The sequence below is a fragment of the Malus domestica genome, chromosome 16 (genome assembly GCF_042453785.1).
Source record: "Malus domestica chromosome 16, GDT2T_hap1".
NCBI classification, from domain to species: domain Eukaryota; kingdom Viridiplantae; phylum Streptophyta; class Magnoliopsida; order Rosales; family Rosaceae; genus Malus; species Malus domestica.
Window position 1 is genome coordinate 34,364,884 of NC_091676.1, and position 14,700 is coordinate 34,379,583.

The following is a 14,700-nucleotide window of genomic DNA, read 5'->3' on the forward strand; positions in this document are numbered from 1 at the left end:
TCACAAAACAATTTGGAAGAGTTTTATTTAATGAATATGGCAAGGCTCAATATGTGTCACAACACAAGGGAGTGGCACCGTGATGTCATTAGAAAGATCAAATGGATGAATGAGAAGGAAATTGCTGTTATGATTGATATTGAAGGACAAGCAAACTGTGAAGGTTTTTCTGATTGTATCAAAAAAGGTGATGAGCTAACCTTTAAGCTATTGCTTTATTTCAAAACTGTCAAGGCAAAAGGTTTTGGGTTTATTAAATTTAGGTCACCAGAAGAGGCTAAGAAGGTTGTTGGGAACATGAATGATGCTGCTGCTAGTGCCATACAGATAAAGGAGATGGAACAAGGCTTGAACCGTTTGATAGTTTTTGGGAGTCGACGATGGTCTGATCTTAATGCACGGCTTCAGGATATACTAGAGGGTGTAAATGAAGCTAATATCTTGCTGGAGAAGTTTGATAGTGCAGTTATTAGAGCTCAAATTCAACAATTGGCTCGAGAAATCAGGTAGTTAACCTCATCTGGTTTTGTAACCATCTACAATGAGAATTCTTCCTCTAGTGGGAATTATGCTTCATGTTTATTTCCAGTTGCTGCACTTGCTGCAGGCTATTGTCACATGTGGTGGAGAGGCTGGTCATTTTCAGATGTGATGTATGTGACAAGGCATAATATGGCAAATGTTGTTGAAGCTCTAATTAGAGAGGTAGCTAACAAGAGTAATGACTTTGCTGGGAACGGAATAACAAATACAATGACGAGAATGAGTGAAGAATGCACTATGGGCACCTATTTGGATTTAGTATGCTCTTTCGAAGGTCAGCTGAAAAATAATTTTGGTGCCTTGGTTACTGATTTGCTTGCTGATTTCTCTTTATTTTTCACTTATAATCTTGACTTTAGGCCTTTATGGGATCCGGGAGATGCAACGGCTAAAATTGTTAAGATGATACTCTACTCTAAAACTGTCAAGACAGAGTGGCTTAACATGGTTACAAAAATAACCAAGTTAGGTAGTTTTATGGTACAATGGGATAGAAGTGTTGAAGCTTTGAATAAAGGAAAAAAGCAAAAAACTGGAGATGGTGGATATATTGATGAGATGGAGAGTTTGCATGATTTAAGTGTGAGCAAGGCTATGGATATGGTGACTGGGTTCAAAAGTGCATTGGCAGGACATGTTAACAATATAATTCGTAGTACCACTGTGAGATTGGAGAGACTTCACTCAGAGGGGCTTTATAGATTACCAGAATGACGGTGTTCAACAGTAGCTCAGTTGCTGATGATTGGTAAATCCATCCTATCTAGTTCAAACAAAACTCAGGAAGCAAATGTCAATGTTGTTTTGGGAGCCAGTGATCTGAGTCTACTAGTTGAGAACATTTCAGTTGAGCAACTTGGTTTAGCCAGAAAGGTGACAATCTTTACGGACTCCACTACCATTATTGGTGATGCAGCATCAAAAGATGGGTTGCAGGTCCATGGTGGGTCTCCATTTGACATTATAGGCAGAAATCATTTCTTGGAAAAGCAATTGCAAGGGCTGCAAATAGGAGCATGTTATGCAGAAGCAAGTAATTGAGAAGTACAACCAGTTCTTCAATTTAACCTTGAGGACAACGTTGTTCTTAAGGGGTAGGCAATGTTATGAACTTAGGATTTAGTGATTTGGTTTAATCACTATTAGGGGTTTAATATTGGATTTGTTAGTCTTATTCCTGTTAATTAGCGATGTCTGTTTGAAATGCCAGCTGGCATTAAAGGTGTAAAAGCCTATAAAAGGAGCTGAGCTCCCTCAATTGTATCAGATCAAAATTTACAAACAGAAATACAAAACCAAAAAACAATTCAATAGCTCTGCTCTGTCTCTGTCTCTGTCTCTGTCTTTCTCTCTCTTTCTTCCCTCTCCCTCTCTATCCTTTGTGACTTGCAGGTTGATTAAGGGGTTAGAGAATTGGGTCGTATCAAATCCTCCGGCGAAGTTCACCTCTATTCTCTTTTATCCATGGATTCTCTTCCCGACTCCTTCAATCCAAACAAACGTCTAAAAGAAAAGTTACTATTCTTTCACTCTTTCTAAAATCATCTGCTTTACTAAACTGTTGATTATATTTTAATTTAACTTTGTTTTGCGCAATTTGATAACCTTTTCAGGTTTGTGAGCAATTTGAGCGGATCATCAATGATGGAGATTGCCGCGCTTACCACAATAATCCCTGTAAATTGACCTAATATTTCATATTTCTTCTTCGTTTCGCATTTTTTAAGTTTAGAACAATAATGCTGATGCACTTTTATGTTGTTTGTATTTTTGTTTTTGTGAACTCTGATAGTTTTCTTACGTTGTTGTCAGATTCTGTTACTTCTGCGGCACAAAGTTGGCTCTCATCGTGTTGTTGGTAAGCCACAAGGACTTTCGTTTTTCCAATCCAACTTTTTTTTTTCTCAATATATTCTCAAATTACCAAAATATTATCCTTCTAATGATTTGGTTATTGAACAAAACCTTGCTATTATTGTTGTTGTATGCCTGTGCGTGTGTGTGTGCATGATAGCGGTCACGGTTAGGCGCCATGTCCTGTATGCTAGATTTTACATATATGATAGAAACATCGTCTGGCGGGGCTACATTCTAGTCTCCAAAAGAGTCTATCTCATAGTTTCTAACATTATCTTGCTGTGTTTTCAGCAACACGAAATGTAGTCATTCAATTTAGCGTTTATACTGTATCCCTTCACATTACCATAAGCTTCTTATTTCCAAGCTTGTTTGATGTGCGTTGTAGCTAATATGTTTGTTTTTCTTATATAATTTTTTTTTTTGTGTGATTGTTTTCCCATAGATGTGGCACTAAAGAAAAATGATGATGCAGTAGTTGGTTCTAAGGGATGGGCGGCTTACATGGCTTCATTGTCCCTTGATTTTCTTCTCATTACACTTCCAATCGTTTTAGTTTACACTGAAAGTGTTCTTTAATTGACAACAACAACAACAACAAAGCCTTTTCCCACTACGTGGGGTCGGCTATATGAATCCTAGAATGCCATTGCGCTCGGTTTTGTGTCATGTCCTCCGTTAGATCCAAGTACTCTAAGTCTTTTCTTAAGGTCTCTTCCAAAGTTTTCCTAAGTCTTCCTCTACCCTTTCGGCCCTGAACCTCTATCCCGTAGTCACATCTTCGAACCGAAGTGTCAGTAGGCCTTCTTTGCACATGTCCAAACGCATTTTGTGTACGTGTTGATGCTTTACCGCCCAACATTTTGTGCCATACAGCATTGTCGGCCTTATTGCCGTCCTATTAAATTTTCCCCTGAGCTTCAGTGGCATACGGCGGTCACACAACACGCCGGATGCATTCTTCCACTTCATCCATCCAGCTTGTATTCTATGGTTGAGATCTCTATCTAATTTTCCGTTCTTTTGCAAGATAGATCCTAAGTAGCCAAAACAGTCCCTCTTTGGTATTTCCTGATCTCCGATCCTCACCCCTAACTCATTTTGGTCTCCATTTGCACTGAACTTGTACTCCATATATTCTGTCTTTGATCTGCTTAGGCGAAGACCTTTAGATTCCAACACTTCTCTCCAAAGGTTAAGCTTCGCATTTACCCCTTCCTGAGTTTCATCTATCAACACCATATCGTCTGCGAAAAGCATACACCAAGGAATATCATCTTGAATATGTCCTGTTAACTCATCCATTACCAACGCAAAAAGGTAAGGACTTAAGGATGAGCCTTGATGTAATCCTACAGTTATGGGAAAGCTTTCGGTTTGTCCTTCATGAGTTCTTATGGCAGTCTTTGCTCCTTCATACATATCCTTTATAGCTTGGATATATGCTACTCGTACTCTTTTCTTCTCTAAAATCCTCCAAAGAATGTCTCTTGGGACCCTATCATACGCTTTTTCCAAATCTATAAAGACCATATGTAAATCCTTTTTCCCATCTCTATATCTTTCCATCAATCTTTGTAAGAGATAGATTGCCTCCATGGTTGAGCGCCCTGGCATGAACCTGAATTGGTTGTCTGAAACCCGTGTCTCTTGCCTCAATCTATGCTCAATGACTCTCTCCCAGAGCTTCATTGTATGACTCATTAGCTTAATACCCCTATAGTTCATGTATGTCGCCCTTATTCTTGTAGATAGGCACTAAAATGCTATTTCGCCACTCATTTGGCATCTTCTTCATTTTCAAAATCCTATTGAAAAGGTCAGTGAGCCATGTTATACCTGTCTCTCCCAAGACTTTCCACACTTCGATTGGTATATTGTCTGGGCCCACTGCTTTTCTATGCTTCATCTTCTTCAAAGCTACAACCACTTCTTCCTTCCTGATTCGACGATAAAAGGAGTAGTTTCTACACTTTTCTGAGTTACTCAACTCCCCTAAAGAAGTACTCCTTTCATGTCCTTCATTGAAAAGATTATGAAAATAACCTCTCCATCTGTCTTTGACCGTGTTCTCTGTAGCAAGAACCTTTCCATCCTCATCCTTGATGCACCTCACTTGGTTTAGGTCCCTTGTGTTCTTTTCCCTTACTCTAACTAGTTTATAGATATCCAACTCTCCTTCTTTGGTATCTAGTCGCTTATACATATCGTCATAAGCCGCTAACTTAGCTTCTCTCACAGCTTTCTTTGCCTCTTGCTTCGCTCTTCTATACCTTTCACCATTTTCATCAGTCCTATCCTTGTATAAGGCTCTACAACATTCCTTCTTAGCCTTCACCTTTTGTTGTACCTCCTCATTCCACCACCAAGATTCCTTTTGGTGTGGAGCAAAGCCCTTGAACTCTCCTAATACCTCTTTTGCTATTTTTCGGATACAACTAGCCATGGAATCCCACCTTTGGCTAGCTTCCCCCTCTCTATCCCACACACACTAAGTGATTACTCTTTGAAAATGGCTTGTTTTTCTCCTTTTAGATTCCACCATCTAGTCCTTGGGTACTTCCAAGTCTTATGCTTTTTTCTCACTCTTTTGATATGTACATCCATCACCAACAAGCGATGTTGATTAGCCAAGCTCTCTCCCGGTATAACTTTGCAATCCTTACAAGTTATACGATCCCCTTTCCTCATTAGAAGAAAATCTATTTGTGTTTTTGACGACCCACTCTTGTAGGTGATCACATGTTCTTCTCTCTTCTTAAAGAAGGTGTTGGCTAAGAAGAGATCATATGCCATTGCAAAATCCAAGATAGCTTCCCCATCCTCGTTTCTCTCCCCAAAACCATGGCCACCATGAAAACCTCCATAGTTGCCTGTCTCCCTGCCCACGTGTCCATTTAAATCTCCTCCTATAAATAACTTATCCGTCTGGGCAATTCCTTGCACCAAGTCTCCAAGGTCTTCCCAAAATTTCTCCTTCGAACTCGTATCCAACCCTACTTGAGGTGTGTACGCACTAATCACATTGATGAGTTCTTGTCCTATTACAATCCTGATTGCCATGATTCTATCTCCTACCCTCTTGACATCTACAACATCTTGTGTCAAGGTCTTGTCCACGATGATGCCAACACCGTTTCTCGTTCTATTTGTGCCTGAATACCAAAGTTTAAACCCTGAGTTTTGGAAGGATCCAAGCTTTTAAGTAATCTTTAGAGTGGAGATTGCAATCCTTTTTTCTCCACCACTTTTTAAACTTCTGAAAGCAGTGCCTTTGCTCATGAATCATCAAAGTGTCTCAAAATTGATAGTGTGTAACTGTATATTCTAGAGTCGGGTCTTCTGTTGTGGTCACATTGTTCTTATCCAGGGATACATGTCATATTATATTCACTATGATCATAACTCATGTCAGGTTTTGGCAGAGTGGATGTATATCTGGGCGACTTTGTTGATGTTGTTACTGCTTTTCAGTATTGCAGCAAAAAGGTAAATATGTTACTTCTTTTCAGTATTCCCCCCATTATGAGTAGTCATTCATGCCATGTTCACAATCCTAGAAGATGTTTGTATGAGTAGCAGAGTATTTTTATGCTTGGATATAGTAGACTGATTCACAGTTGCATTCACTTAAATGTAGGTTTGGTTCTTATTCTACTTTGAAGGAGGATCCTTATTCTATAAGGCAAAATGTTTCGTCTTACAGAGTTGCTACGGTATGCAGTTTCACTTAGGTCTGCATAGTATAATTTTTTACTATAAAAAATTTCCTGTAACTTATACTATTTTTTTCGTGTGAACAAAAGTAATTGCTGCAGATGATCATCACATGCCTTTGTATCTTGACTGTTGACTTCAGAATATTCCCTAGAAGATATGCCAAGACTGAGACTTATGGTACGGGCTGGGTAAGAATTTTGCAAGCAATATGGAACGAAACTGCGATCTTCTTAAGCCTATTGTTACAGTGTTGACTTGACTAGATTTTGTTCATTTTCATTAGAGTATAACTTGTACCACCTTACTCTTCAAATTGATAAGTCAAATAACATATGTTCCATTACTAGCATTTCCTTCTGGGTTGCCATCAATTGATGAGTAGCTTCCAATTTGCCGCGAACTTTTTAATTCTGTCTGAATTTCGCTATCTCTGAATTTCGTTTGATATCATACCACACCCTCATGAATAATTCCTTCATTATTTATCAATAGCCAATATAGTACAAGACTTAGGGATGCAATCATAAGTTACCGGCGCTCACTAGTTCTCTGGTACTAGTTCCAAATTTTGTTTAGAATAAGAATAGTAGAATTGTCCAAATTTTGTTTAAAATAAGAATAGTAGAATTGTTTCGGATCATATTTTTTCTATCACTTCTTTTTCTTCCTGTGCCTTTATATTAGCTTCTCTTAATTTATTGTTTGTATTTTAGATATTCTTTTTTCTTTGAGACCTACATCGCATGTGTTAAACGTCTCTACTTAATGAATATCTATTGTGAAAATTAAATCGAGAAATGACCACTAGTGAAAAAATTTCCATACATGAATTTGTCAGATGGATCTTGGGGTTGGCTCATTTGTCATAGCAAATTCGTTAGTTTCACGGCAAGCACGAAATATATCATCAAGGTTAGTGTAACGTCTTAACTCTCTCTTCTCTCTCTTCTCTCATGTAGGTGTGTGTGTGTGTGCGCATATAGCATACATCTATAAATTTGCAAATGTTTATTTGTTCTAACTCCTAAGATATTCTTTTCTCTTGGCATATCTTTTTTGAAAGTTTAGACAAACAGCAATAAAAAAAAAAGTTAAGAGAATAACGTGTTTCGGAATAATGGAAATATATGGAGGTTTGAGTGTTCCTCCCAAACTAGCAGCACCCCAATGGAACAAATATCTTATGACTAGTCTCTTGAAGGTCCCAACTTCCAAGAAATCCTGGGATTATGTTTAAATATTATCATCATTTTTGTTAACTCTTTAATGGTTTGTTTTTTCCTATTGTTTGCTCCCTAAATCCGCCATGGGCCTCGCGGGCAAGCTGGGGATGTACTTCACATACGAGATAGGTGGGTGCGGGCATGCCACTACTAGATACCGCTAGCAGATTGGATTTAAATGATTGAGGTTGCACCTTTTGACTTCAAATCAAGAGATTGTGCCATTTGAGTGGGAGTTGCTCAAATAAAGGTTCTTTCTTTGCCTTAAAAATAAGGACTTTACTTATATGGAGAGATAGAACAATATGTAAATGACAAGGTTGCTCAGAAATGTAAATGACAGAGGAAAGTGACTAATATTGCAGAGTGCTTGTAATTTAAATGACTGAAAATGAGTTGTACATGAAACCTACAAAGGAGATCGATACTACAAGTGAGCAACAGAGCTAATAAACTAGACAAAAGATGGCTTTTGTTAGGGCTGATCCTGAAAAGGATGAAGGCTTGTGGGACTGACTACAGTTTCGTGAAGGCAAATCTGGTTTGAGCAGAGTTTGTGCTTGTATTTGTTTGTTTGATTGAGTGTCCATAATCTTTATGCATCTGCCCCTTTAAATAGAGATCTGAAAAGAGCCACATGCTGAGAACCTTGTACTTGGCCGAAAGAAACTTGGGTAGCTTGCATTGCTTTTGCCAACTTGCATGGAGAAATAATATTAAAAGAGGAACTTGCATTTCCACCACATGCTTTCATCACATGTTTTCCCACTTGTAATAAACTAACATTTAAAAGAAGCTAGTTGGCTTCTTTCACATGTTCTCTGCATTCACATCCGTATGTTGCCTTCCAACCCATTTGCAAGGATGCATGTATCTTGATTAAACAAAGGCTTGACAAACCTCCACCACCCAAACAAATGGGAAAAACAATATTATAGTGCCAAACCCATCCACTTGCAGCCAAATATCTTTCCAAGTTAGCTTTCTTGCATATTAATCCTTCAAATACCATATTTTACCCCAATGGCCCAAATAAGTAAAAATTGGCACATAGCTTTCTTGCACACCTCCTCCAACTAGTGGTGAGTTGAAGATGAAGGCTGAAGTGTAGTGGCTGGCTTTGAAGCTGCAGCTGCTATGTTGGCTGTATGTTGGAAGGTAACGACGGGCGTCCTGCCCATCGAGCAAGATTGCAGCTCCCTTGGGCAACCACTCATTGGGTAAGATAACCCAGTTGGGCAAGACAACATCTGCCCAAGTTGGGCAAGTAAGCAAAACAGAGGAATAGAAAGAAAAAGAAAAGGAAAGGAAAAGAGAAAGAAAGAAAGGAAACAAAAGGGAAAAGACTGAGAGAGAGAGAGAGCCCTTTCTGACAAATCAAAACAACAAAAAGAAAGCCCTTGTCGGGCAATAGAAACATAAACTACAGTCCTTTCGGGTAGAGTATGAGAAAAGGTTATATATATATATATATATATATATATATATATTCTTGTTTTTTGTTGCCTAATAACTCAAAAGCCAAAGAAAGGCCCTTTCCGACAAAAAGGGAAGAAAGAGAGAAAGAGAAAATGAGAAAGAAAGGAACTAAAAAAAAATGCACAAGAGGATAATAGAAGGGAAAGCCATTCGGGCATGTTATAGGAGCCCATTGGCTGCTGATGTGTTATTTTCCTCTTAACACTCAAATCTTTTTCTCTTCTTAAAATTGAGTATAGAAAGATCAGATCCACCTTTTAAATTGGTCATGCTATGTAGCTTGGGAACCATAGGAGGTGGCCATTCATGTTTGATCCCGAGCTTTGCCATCCTTGAGATCTCGATATGGATAACATGCTTGTGTTGGCGGGGATGAGTGTACGAGCTTTTTTCTTCTTCTTCGAGCTCCACATGAGGTGTGAGTTCGAGCCCCCCGAGCGTTGGTGTTTGGCCTACAACTACTTGGTCTTCTACAACCATATCCATTTTCATGGATTTTTCATTGGGTGGGGCTATTGTTTGGCCTTCATCAACGTGTATGATTTGTTCTTCCTTGGTTGTAGTAGGGTGAATGTGCTTTGTAGAGGGGATTTGACACATTTGATCTATCAACTTTCTCAAAGTTTCTCCAAAAGTTGTATAGCTTTCCTCCACCCTTTTAAAACACTTAGTCACCTCTTCACCATATTCGATGCTTGCCACATGGAGTTTGGACACCTTCTCTAATTTGCCCACATCCTCTTTGTAAAGTTTTTCATCCTGATGATCAAGAGTTGGCATCTCATATATTGGCTCTATGTACTCATTGGAAGCATTTTGATACTCAAAGCCATTTTTTGGCCTATCATGAATGTGATTGTCTTCAAAGGAATAATAAACTTCATCATAGCCATTAGCTGGCCGACAATCATGCTTTATGGGACTTGAGTACTCTTCAGCCATGTACCCATAAGTTGGCAACTCATAGGTTGGCTCTATGTGATAGCCATAGCTTGGGCGCTCTTCAACACTGTCATCCTCCTCATACTCCGAAAAAGCATATTGAGAAAAATCATGAACATAAGGATTGTTCATAATCTAACTCTATATAAGGATCCCACCGGGCGTGCCAAAATATGTTTGCTCCCTAAATCCGCCATGGGCCTCCCGGGCAAGCTAGGGATTTACTTCACATACGAGATTGGTAGGTGCGGGCATGCCACTACTAGATACCGCTAGCAGACGAGATTTGAATGATTGAGGTTGTGCCTTTTGACTTCAAATCAAGAGATTGTGCCATTTGAGTGGGAGTTGCTCAAATCAAGGTTCTTTCTTTGCCTTAAAAATAAGGACTTTACTTATATGGAGAGATAGAACAATATGTAAATGACAAAGTTGCTCGGAAATGTAAATGACAGAGGAAAGTGACTAATATTGCAGAGTGCTTGTAATTTAAATGACTGAAAATGAGTTGTACATGAAAACTACAAAGGAGATCGATACTACAAGTGAGCAGTAGAGCTAATAAACTAGACAAAAGATGGCTTTTGTAAGGGCTGATCCTGAAAAGGATGAAGGCTTGGGGACTAACTACAATTTCGTGAAGGCAAATCTGGTTCGAGCAGAGTTTGTGCTTGTATTTGTTTGTTTGATTGAGTGTCCATAATCCTTATGCATCTGCCCCTTTAGATAGAGATCTGAAAAGAGTCACATGCTGAGAACCTTGTACTTGCCTGAAAGAAACTTGGGCAGCTTGCATTGCTTTTGCCAACTTGCATGGAGAAATAATATTAAAAGAGGAACTTGCATTTCCACCATATGCTTTCATCACATGTTTTCCCACTTGTAATAAACTAACATTTAAAAGAAGCTAGTTGGATTTTTTCACATGTTCTCTGCATCCACATCCGTATGTTGCCTTCCAACCCATTTGCAAGGATGCATGTATCTTGATTAAACAAAGGCTTGACAAACCTCCACCACCCAAACAAATGGGGAAAACAATATTATAGTGCCAATCCCATCCACTTGCAGCCAAATATCTTTCCAAGTTAGCTTTCTTGCATATTAATCCTTCAAATACCATATTTTACCCCAATGGCCCAAATAAGTAAAAATGGGCACATTTTGGGTGCAAACACCTATAGTTTTATATATTTTTGTTTGTATGATATGATCTTGAATGGTATAAACGGACCGCAGTGTCCTCCTGTCGTAGTCTGAAAATATGATGTTGATGATGCTGTTTGTTTATGCTTTTTAAGGTCATGGAAGACTGCTATTCAATCTGCTAGTCCACTAATCATCCTTGGGTTTGCCCGTCTTCTCTCTACGACAGGTGTGGACTATCAGGTAGGTTTATGATATCAGGGATTATCAGGTCAATTTGGTATGTACATTGTTGTCATGTCTAGTTTTCAGTTTAAGCCAATTTGACAATGAGGGGTGACCTTTCTATTCAGCTTCTATTGTAATAAGTCATTCCGTTTAAACACTGAAGTGCATCGTGATCATTTCAATACTTTAAGGTGTTCAATAGGCTGTTCTATACTGCATTAATCTCATTTTGTTGTCATGTTATGTTTACACATTGTAGGTTCATGTGGTTGAATATGGAGTGCATTCGAATTTCCTTTTCACACTTGCTGGGGTATCAATTCTTACATCCATAATTAATGTTCCCGCACAGTATTCTGGCATTCTTGGTTCGTTAATTCTAGTAGGTATAATCTTATTGTGCAATGTTGTTTATGGTGTATGCGGTTTATTACTTTTTTCCTTTGAGTAGATGTAACAATATTCTGTAGCCTAATTGGTTTTCTATCCTCCAGGTTACCAAGTTTGCTTGATGCATGGGTTAAACTCATATCTGCTTTCTAATGAAAGGGGAGCTGATATAATCAGCCAAAATAAGGAGGGGTTTTTTAGCATATTTGGTAAGTGCTTGAGCTTGAATATTTTTCATGCTTATTCGATCTTCTGAATAATTTGGACTCTGTCAAGTTCAAAGCACAAATTTCTTTATACACCAATAAAAGAAGATGGGATCTATTTATTTAGTCAAGTTGTTAATGTTCTCGAATCTCATGACTGAGTTTGCTTAACGAAATATTCATCTTTTTGTTCTGATCATAACTGATATAGGTTGGATCATGCTGTAAGAGATATAAGCTTCCCTTTCCATAATGATGTATCATACCAAGTAATTGCACCAAAGAAAACATCACACACGTTCCATTTTATTGCATACTTTCTTTTGGAAAAGCAGCTGAATTAGTGTTATCTTTGCGGTGTATAGGGTTGATGACCCAAGCAATACTGTAGTATGATAACCAAATGAATGCTGCACCCAGATTACTTTTTAGGAAGACTCTAAATCGTAATCTCTGCATATATATAATATGGTCATGACGTTTCTCTATGCTCATATATTGAGAGATAAAAGTGATAACAGACAGTAGTATCTCAAGATTGATACTATTGTCTGCACCAAGATTGATGTCCCCAGAACACATTCAGTTTACACTGTTAAGTTCTGCAGACCAGGAGAAAGTACTCTAGATTCAGAGTCGTGTTTGTAATTAATAGAATTTGGTGCTTGGAGCTAAGACTAGTATCTTGCAACTGAGTTGCCGCTTTTTGATTTACTCATTATTAAGAAAATGTACAACAACAACAACAACAAAGCATTATTAAGAAAATGTAGAGGATTTAAAATCTGAATTGAAAAGGAGACGAAGAAAATGTAGAGGATTTAAAATCTGAATGAAAAGGAGACGAAGTATGTGCTTGCATTATAAGTATATTTAGCCGGAGGTTCTTGATAATATCTTCTAAATTAAATCAAAATACCATATGAAAGTATGTCAATTGTTCTTTTTAATACAATACCGAAGTTATATTTTTTTAGGCATTTTAGCCAAAATGGTCCTTGAGATTGGCATAAGTCCTCACTTTGGTCATTGAGATTTGAAATTAATAGAAATGGTCCCTGAGTTTGTCAAAATCTCTATTAAAACCAATACGAAAAAAATACCTTCAATTTAATAAACAATGGGCCAAAATGATTTGACAAAATTGAGGGTGCTTTTGTCATTTTCTCTTTATTTAACAGAGATTTTTCACAAAATGACCAAAATGATTGACGGTGGACAAACTCAAGGACCAATTCTATTGATTTTATATCTTAGGAACCAAGGTGATGAGTTATGCCAATCTCAGAGACAATTTTGGCTAAAACCCTATCTTATATAATGGTATCCCTTTTGAATATGGAAGGTGAAATTTATCATGTAATAAACGAATGTCACTAAAATTATCTAGCATCATTGTTATGATCATCACCATTTGCACTAAGCTCATTTAATCCCATCTCTATATTTCCTAGTGTTATCTGTAACTCAAACAACAAAGTGGAAATTGGTTTCATAAGTTGGCCGTGATGCAGTTGGGTTGCATTTAGTCATATGATGTAATTCATTGAATGACCTAATCGTGGGTATTTGGGGAACGTAAACATCTCTGATATAGCTGGAAAGAACGCCATCTTCTGCTGCGAGGTGAACTGCTGAACACTTGGCATATATTATTTACAAAACCAATTAGGTTAAACAGAAAAACAGTACAAAAATGCAAAATGTTGAGACCTGAAATTATATGGAAGTAAAATATAAACAACGCATGGCACCGAGAGAAAGCTGAGTTATACTCTTTCGAGTGTGTTGTTTGCAGATTTTCTTCTTATTGCTTAAAGTAGTTTATTGTTTTCATTCCCAGGATATTGGGGTATGTACCTTGTTGGTGTCCAGTTGGGAAACTTTCTTCTATTCAATAACCATTCCTCTGCTACATTAAGAAGCAATAAATGGGCGAAGATTAGAGTCTGGATACTTTCACTTCTCCTTTGGTATGTTTAACATTTAAATGACATGTCCCCTTCTGAAATTATTGATTTGGATGTAAAAAATTTAAATGGCGTGCCCCCTTCTGAAATCGTCGTTGTGATGGAATAATGTTCGTGATTGAAAATGTCCTCATTCATCTTTAGAATATGTTTATCTGTAGAAAACAACAGTTGTACAGAAGACTAACCTCCCTTCAGTTTAACTCCTACTCAAGTTGTCAATCCTTTTTCAGGTGTTGGCAATACTGCTGGTCTCTGATTTTCTCCCCGGAAGTAAAACTTCAGCGCTTGAAGAAGTGTATAATCGCAATTTGCTCGGGACGTTTCTTCTGGTATACGACAGCAAACCTTTTTAAGCTTCTTGTGGCAACCATTAAATGATTGTCTGGTTCAATCAACATTTCTCATGCTTAAAACAATCTGATACTGCTTTTTCGTGCAGGCGAATTTGCTCACGGGTTTGGTGAACTTGATGGTGGATACCCTGTTTGCATCGGCAGTCAAAGCCTTTTTTATATTAATTGCCTATACATTTTCGCTGACTTTCATCGTTGGTTTCCTATATTTTTGCGGCATCCGGTTGAAATTTTGGTAGGTCGAAATTGAAAATCTAATTAGTTAAGGACATGATATCAATGTAATCATCAGAAATTCCTACAAAATTGTTGCTCTCTTGATTACAATGATTTTTTTTTTCCTTCTCCCGAGCCACCTATGTGTACAACCGAGGCACCCAACTCTCTCTCTCTCTCTCTCTCTCTCTCTCTCTCTCTCTCTCATGGATAGTATATGAGCGACCCTATTGGCACTCTTCATAGTGGTTAAGGTGATTTGATAGCAACATAAAAGAATCAATAACCGTGAGTTTGATTAGTATTACACTATGCTACTATGGTGTAAGTTTGATAAAGATGAGTTATATATTAAATGTGGGATTCGTCTCTTTTCATTTATTCTGTAGGTATCACACTAATGAGTTTAATATAGTGAAATAAA

At 37.9% G+C, this 14,700-nt stretch overlaps 1 pseudogene; it reads left to right on the forward strand.

Moving 5' to 3' along the window:
- Nucleotides 1-1,957: 1,957 nt before the first annotated feature.
- On the forward strand, nt 1,958-14,408 carry LOC103433460 (uncharacterized protein At4g17910-like; annotated as a pseudogene).
- The last annotated feature ends 292 nt before the right edge of the window (nt 14,409-14,700 follow it).